Here is a 7,993-nt window from a genome sequence, read left to right as displayed (position 1 = left end):
ATATTTTTGGGGTACACTGATACACCCCACAACTATTGTGTGTATTTTCCAGATAGTTCCAAGACTGTTGTGCGACGGGATATCAAATTTCAGGATGAGAAAGCCATGAAGTGTTTGCTTGAGAGGGAGCCACACTTGCATGCAAATGAGGAGCTATTAGTTCCTAAGGATGAGCTTCAGGATGTGGATCAGCCACAAGATGAAGTTCATGGAGTGGAAGAGACCACTCATGCAGCACCAACCATCAGAGGGCGAAAGCGCACTACAGAAGCTGAGCAACTGGCTCAAGATGCAGATAAGGTTATAGGACCACCTACATCACAGCGCAGACAAAGATAGTCACCTGATCAATACACTGGATACATGGCTCTTGTGATCAAATGTGTCGTGACTGAGCCATCCTCTTTCGAGGAAGTTGTGGAGGATCCCGCATGGGTAGATGCCATGGTGGAAGAGTATGATTTGATTGTCAGAAACAGTGCATGGGAGATTGTCCCAAGACCGGAGGGGAAATCAGTGGTGGGTTCGAGATGGATCTACAAAGTGAAGTAGGCAGCTGACGGGAGTGTGGAGAAGTACAAGGCAAGATTTGTTGCCTGAGGCTTCTCACAGATAGAGGGGATCGATTATGAGGAGAGCTTTGCACCTGTCGCAAGGCATTCTTCCATATGGACGATTCTTGCTCTCTCAGCGTCGATGGGGTGGCACATCCATTAGATGGATGTGAAGATTGCGTTCCTCAAAGGAGTCATTGAGGAGGAGATGTACATAGAGCAGCCTAAAGGTTTCGAGATCTTCAACAGCGAGTCGCATGTGTGCAGGCTCAAGAGAGCGTTGTATGGGTTGAAACAAGCACCTCGTGCTTGGTACACACGGATAGACAGTTATTTCACCGGACTTGGATTCTCCAAGAGTGAGGCGGATCCTAACCTATACCAAATAGTGGTGGAGGGTAAGTTTCTGATCATTGTACTTTATGTAGATGATTTGATTTTGACGGGAGATGAGCTGTTGATACTTTCATGCAAGGAGGCTCTTGCTAGAGAGTTTGAGATGAAGGACTCGGGCCTCCTTCATTATTTCTTGGGATTGGAAATTTGGCAGCGCAGTGATGGACTATTTGTTTCTCAGGGTAAGTATGCCTGGGAGATACTGGAGAAGTTCAACATGCATGGCTGCAAGCCTATTGATACTCCTCTTCCTGGAGGTTGGAGGAAGGAGGATGTTACTTCAGCGGAGGTAGTGGATGCCACTGTTTATCGACAATTGGTGGGGTCGCTTATGTATCTGGTCAATACACTACCTGATATATGCTATGCTATTAACCAGCTTTCACAAGCTATGGTTAAGCAGACCAAGCTCTTCTAGAAGGCAGGCAAGCATGTATTGTGTTATCTCAGAGGCACATCGGGATATGGATTGTGGTACAGACAGGAGGATGAGGTGAAGTTATGTGGCTTCACAGATGCAGATTGGGCAGGGAGCCCAACGGACAAAAAGAGCACATCTGGAGGGATCTTCAGTATCGGGTCGACAGTAGTTTCTTGGTACAGCAGGAAGCAGAGATCCGTGGCACTCAGTTCAGCAAAGGTCGAGTATATGGCAGCAAGTTTGGCTGCATGCGAGGTTATATGGATGAGGAAGATCCTAGTCAGGTTGTTCGGGTCACACTTGGAGCCTACTGTGATTTATTGTGATAACAGAGTTGCATTAAACTCTCGGCTAATCCAGTATTTCATGATAGATACAAGCACATCGACATCAGGTACCATCATATCAGAGATTGTGTGTAGCGGAGAATCATGTTACTTTCATACATTTCCACGGAGGATCAGGATGCTGATATCTTGACAAAGGCGCTCACCAGGAGCAAATTCGAATACCACAGAGGCAGGATAGGGGTTGCAGATAATCCATATCTTGTTGAGAGGGAGTCTTGAAAATGCAACAAGATGATGGATCTTAGTGAAAAGAAGTCGCCTTCACTAAGTGGGCCCGCAGGCTATTTTTGGCGCAAAGTCTATTTTTAGACATATGGATCATGGTCTATGAGTTGCAAGATGCTATTTATGGATGATTGGTCATGTTGGTAAAAATAGATGGACCTCTATTTTTAGACATATGGGCGGAGTCTATTTTTAGACTGCCAGTCAAAAAATAGAACAGTCAAATTTTATTAGCTCTTAATAATATTTGGACTATAAACATTATCTTATCCTCTTGTAGCACTTCAGTTCGAGCTACGGATGTGGCACATGCAACTGCCAGAAGGAAATACACTTTTCCTATGGGTTAGTTGAGCTATTGCATGATGGACTTCAGTTACAACTCAAGTGATTGAGTTTGGTGGAGTTGATTGAGGAGTTGATGGATTTGTGTTCAGTTTGACTTAGTTGAACTAGTTGTATTTAGTCTAACTACCAAATACACTAGTGATGAGTGATGTGAATTAATTATTAATTAATTCACTAATTATTAACTCATAAATCAACTAAATAATACATTATTTAACTCAGTGCATGGACAGTTCAGTGGAGACCAGTGTTAGAGGTGGGTGAAAGGGTGAGACTACTACCAGTTGTGACTATAGCTATGCATGATATTTGCACAATCATTGATTGAGATTGCCAATGAGGATTGCGCAGTACAGGCCAATGGAATTCAAACTTGGATTTGATCTATTCTCAACTTGGATTGTGCAGTAGAGGTAGGCAAACAATGGAGGAGATTTGAACCCGTGACTTGTTCAAATCTGAGCTAGTTTTGTGTGTAGCATGTGGAGATAGTACTGAGTACTTGTGAGGAGTATTGTACTATGTATTGTTACATGTTCTCTATAATTATAATATACAATAGTTGGGGGTTTTTAGCTATATGCTTTCCCATTACATACTGTGTTGATATGTGTGATTGATGGTTCAATGTGCGCATGCAGTTGTTTTTTTAATTCCGCAAATTGATGATCAATGGTAGAGGAGGTTATGTATTATGCATGCATTTCGAAAATAGTGTATAATCAGGATAATATCTGTGAATAAGTGTATATTATTCAAATTTCTACAGATGGAAATTTAATCCCTAAGGTATGATGAGAATATCACCTTCACAAATGGCTTATGCATATAAAAGAAAGTTTTATTTATGGTAAATATGATATATATTGGTGCCATTGATAATTAGCAAGCATCTTTAACTTTTGACATGATGGATTTCCTAATCCCATAAAGAAGGCTAGCACATCGATTCTTATAGCTTGATATGACCGATAATGTTAGTGATAAGCATGAAAACCTTGATGATAGAGGTGTAACAATAAGATTGATATTCAAGATCTTCTTATTGACCATTGTTAGTTTTGATAAGCTTAGTAATTATGACATATGGTAAAACGGGATACTCTGCTTGATGATTGGATAATATAATAAAGAAATGATGAAGTGGTTATGATCCTTGAAGTATGATGATACACTGGTCAACTACCCAAATCATATGACTCTAACCCTTGATGAAATTTTGATGTCATGTTCATGTGTGATGATGAGTTAGTTGGCATTGACATGTTATGAATATGATGGATATATGTTTTAGAACCTGATATAGTTTTATTTAATGATCTAGTAGTTCTGCTAATGCATGATAGTATTATGATAGACATGTTGATGTTTTAAATGATGTCTTTAGTGGCTCCCATTAAGAGGGAGAATCTCTCCATAAGATCCCTACACCTATTATCATTTCCATTAAAGATTCTTTATTATTGAAGTACTATTTTGACATAAATAGATAAATATTTGATATTGTTGGTTTGTAGCAAGTTTTGGTCTGAGAAGAGAGGGTTTCCCTTATCCCGAGCCCCAACCACATGGAATAAATATTATCAATGTGGTTATAAGCCTCACAACCACACGAAAGAAGGTCTATGGGTGTGGTGGCACCTGTAGGTCACAAAATTTGAAGCCTCGTGCATGAAATCAAAAGTGCACCTGAAGTATGACAGTCCTAAAACATGTAGCAGACAATAGAATATCCTATGAGAAAGGAAGTTTGAATATTTGACTTACTATGGAGAATGTGAACATGTTGACTAAACTTGTGTTTGCAGGTGACTAGAATATGCATATCCATATGTTATTTTGATTTATTCATTGAAGCTAGTGTATGGTAGTATTTGATAACAGTTGCAAGGGCTTGACAAGAATTGGCCTTTTGACATGATGCTTTATAGTTCATAGATATGATTTAGAACTTTGACACGATGGTTCATATGTTTTGGCTTATGGATTAATTGAGTTCATTGTGATAACAAATTAGGGTTTTTGATAACTAATAATTTTCCTTGATGTCAATACTATGTGGGCATAGTAACTTCAGTGACTAACATTGGTAATCAATAATTATTTTGTATTGGATTCATTGGCTTTGGAACATTGGTTGAAGAATAAATAGTTGTGATTCAATATTTAGTAATATCTCAATGAATGGATGAAACTTATATGACTTGTCCCTGGTGTATGGATTCATATTTAGTGGCAAAAATGATTCATGTTATCATCGTAAATATGGCTTGATAAAGTTTGATTGGATAGTGTTTGGTTAATAAAAGGTTGTTGTAACTTGGTATTTGATGAGAGATCCTCCTAGCACCTGTTCCAAACAATTTGTTACAGTGTTATTGGAAGAAACGTTTATGACTTTGAAACTAGCTTTGATTTGGCATCTAAGGATTGATAAGCTGACTTAGTTGATTTGATTGCACAATGTTAATTTGTGTGAGGTTGAGTATATTGGTTTGGTCAAGTGTTTTGTTTATAGAAATAATCATATGAAGCAAGCTCCCCGAGCCTAGTATGTCTGCATTGACAGTTACATGGTGAATCCATGAAGATGTGTCGATCCAAACCTCTAGTTCAGAAGCGGTCCAAGGTATGACTTTGATTTTGGTTTTATACGTTGATTGTCTATTATTGATAGGTAATTAGCCTCTTATGATCAAAGAAAGAGGGAGTTTGCCTCTCAAGTTAAAAATGAAGAATCATGGCATGATGAATTACTTTATGAAGTTTGGAAAAAAAAATCTATATCATGAAGCTATTGAAGAATTGCTGGAAATTGGAAATGAATAATATTGAGTGGGATCTAACTGGTAAAGATTCAAGAATCCTGTATATAGTTGGGACTAAGATATCCTCATATATTGAGATAGTCTTGTCATATGAGACAAGCTTAGGCTTGTGGTTTTGGCCTCCATGAGAAGGAGGATGAATAAGGTATCCTTTTTGTGATATATATTTTTTGTTCTAATATAATATTTGATTTTATGTCATACATGAACATGAAACTACTTCTATTGTGACATGATAATTAATTCGATATTAGATATGAGAATGATGATATGTTTCTGATCTACAAAGAGCGAGACTGATCAAGAACATTGAGCCAGCTCTTCCCCCTATCTGAGCTCCTAGGGTGAGAAATTAAGATGGAAGACTCCTAGGATTGAGGGATCTTTGGACAATAGGGCCGTATATGTTTCTCCCCTATCTGTCACCCATAGGGTTGAAGATATTAGTTCCCATATCTTTTTCTATGTAGGGTATACCCCAGTTCGAATCATACACACAAGTTGGGCTTGTTGGGTGTTAGGGTCCTATAATAATAGGATTCATAATTTTGAATTGGCTATGGTTAGTCTTGTAATATTGTACATACTTTTTCTTTCTGCAAAATGTTTCCCATGTTATAAATTAAAAAATGGAAAGAGGGTATGTCCTAAAAGAATAATCAAAGGAGAAAAAGAAAGAAAAAATATCAAAAAAGTGAAAAATATGAACCCCAAAAAGAGATAAAAATAGATCATGAAAGTTTGCAAATTCAAATGCCACTACCTTTTACTTTACTATGAAAAATAAGGTTGTGTGTAGCTTGTCAAAAATGGCACAATCCATGCTGGTCAAATAGCTTAATCTTGACTCATTCATGCTTTAAATTTCATGTTGATAGATAGAGAATAAAGATCTAGCCAAATTGTTTAACCTTGGCAGATCAGTAGTTAGGTAGAGAATAATAATGAGCTAATTAGTTTAATCTGAGCCAGTAGAAGTTATAAGGTTAGAATTAGATAGTTTTATTGTCAAAATAAAATGAAATAAAGGGTTAGCAAGCTCAAATGCACCCATTGAAATGAAGAAAAAATGTTAGGGTAAATAAAGGGTAGGTATAAGAAGTTTTACAAAGTGCACAAGGTTGCTAAATCAAAAGCACATTTATCATGCTTAATCCTATGTTTCATGTGCAGGAGGAGTTCAGAAAAAGAAAGGATGTTCACCAAAGTTTGTTTACTAAATTTCCACTCATTTCACTACACCTCCGCATACTTATTTGCTAATTTCCCCCATTATCCCTTTATTACTTATAAATACTCTTCCTCCTCATTTTGACCTTTACCCCTTGGTTTCACACATTCCCCTAGAAATTACCCTTCAAAAATCATCCCCCCTTCCCAAAACCCCTTTTCCCTAGTGTCAAACCCATTCCCCATTACAAATATCACTTTCCCTCCTTATTAATTTCCCTTTTCCCTTTAAAATCCCACAAAAACCCTTTATCCTAAGTTTTTCCTATGCCCCCGCATTATGTAATTAACTTTCCCCACTTTATATTTCCCTGATACCCTTTTAACCCACCAACCCTGGTGCAGTTAAAAAACCCCCGCCACATAACCTATGATCCCACCTTTATTATCCCATTTCTTATATTAAATCCCAACATTATTCATTAATTAATTACAATTCTTTATAATTAAACCTCGGGCCCCACCAACCACTTTCCTGACTTCGCCCGTGCAACTCAACTATGTGATATCCCTCCGATCTCCCAACCCCAGATCCAACGGTGTACAGCCATATCACGCAGATTCATTGTCTGACTGTTAATGGCCCAAGAGCACGCGAGATTCGCGGTTTTGGCCGAGCATTTTTTAGCTATGGGGTAGCACCACGTTATATTGCATGCTCATGAAAAATACCGCCTGCCATCCAAAAGTGGTGTGATGTCGCACAAAACCACCTCCCCTCCTAAAGGAAAAACTTCCCACTGTTAATTCAATAATATTCATGCCAAAATGTGACTGTTATCAGTTAAAAGGCTGAAAAAGCCCCAAATTGCTCTTTTCGCTCGTTTTTCACTACAAACCGTTGTAAACCAATTGTGACACCCAGAACCTCTGAGCGACCAATTCATCCACCTATTGCCACCTGAAGACGCTGCGGACACCAAATTGAAGCAACAAATATCCAGTTCAAGCCTCAGTACCCTCTTCAGCTACCACAGAACCCCGTTTGCACACCAAATTGCCAATTTCCAAGTATTCTTGGAAAAACTAGAATGACCCCATGAATTAATTACCAAAGCAATTTGGGATATTTTGTAAATTATTTTTGTATAAATACTTCAGAATTCAAAGTATTGGGTGTGGATTACTAGACATTTGTAGAGTTGTATTTATCGGAAACCTAAGAGTTCACTGTATCATTTTTTCAAGTTGGCAAATTGGACTGAGTAATAAAGAGATTGCATTACAGGATTCATGTATTGAGCTACTTCAATGAAGTATTTTCTTTTTCAAATTTCTTATTTTCTTATGTGTTTCACAAACTTGCATGTTATCTAAATTGAAAGAATTAACTGGTTATTTATTTCAGAACTTGTTTAAGTACACTCTATCTTTAACAGTTAATCATTTTAATGTTTTCTTCTAATATCCGAATCTGATAATCCTTAATTTCTCTCCCATCCTGGTTAACCTCTTTCACTTCCTTCATAATCCGGTTTAAGGAACCCTTAACTTCTCCTTGGATCTAATTGGAAACCACTTCACCATCCATCCTTAAGATCTGAAATTACTCAACTACCTTGCCCTGTAAACACTATCTTTAGACCTTGATCTAGTCTTGTTTGCTTGAAATTTGACCCATAGCCCAATGGAAAAAGACAT

The sequence above is a fragment of the Pinus tabuliformis genome, chromosome 8 (assembly GCF_031772625.1).
Source record: "Pinus tabuliformis cultivar Carrire ecotype Pingquan chromosome 8, CPIR1, whole genome shotgun sequence".
NCBI classification, from domain to species: domain Eukaryota; kingdom Viridiplantae; phylum Streptophyta; class Pinopsida; order Pinales; family Pinaceae; genus Pinus; species Pinus tabuliformis.
The sequence above is the reverse complement of the archived record's forward strand: the minus strand, read 5'-3'. Positions refer to the sequence as shown.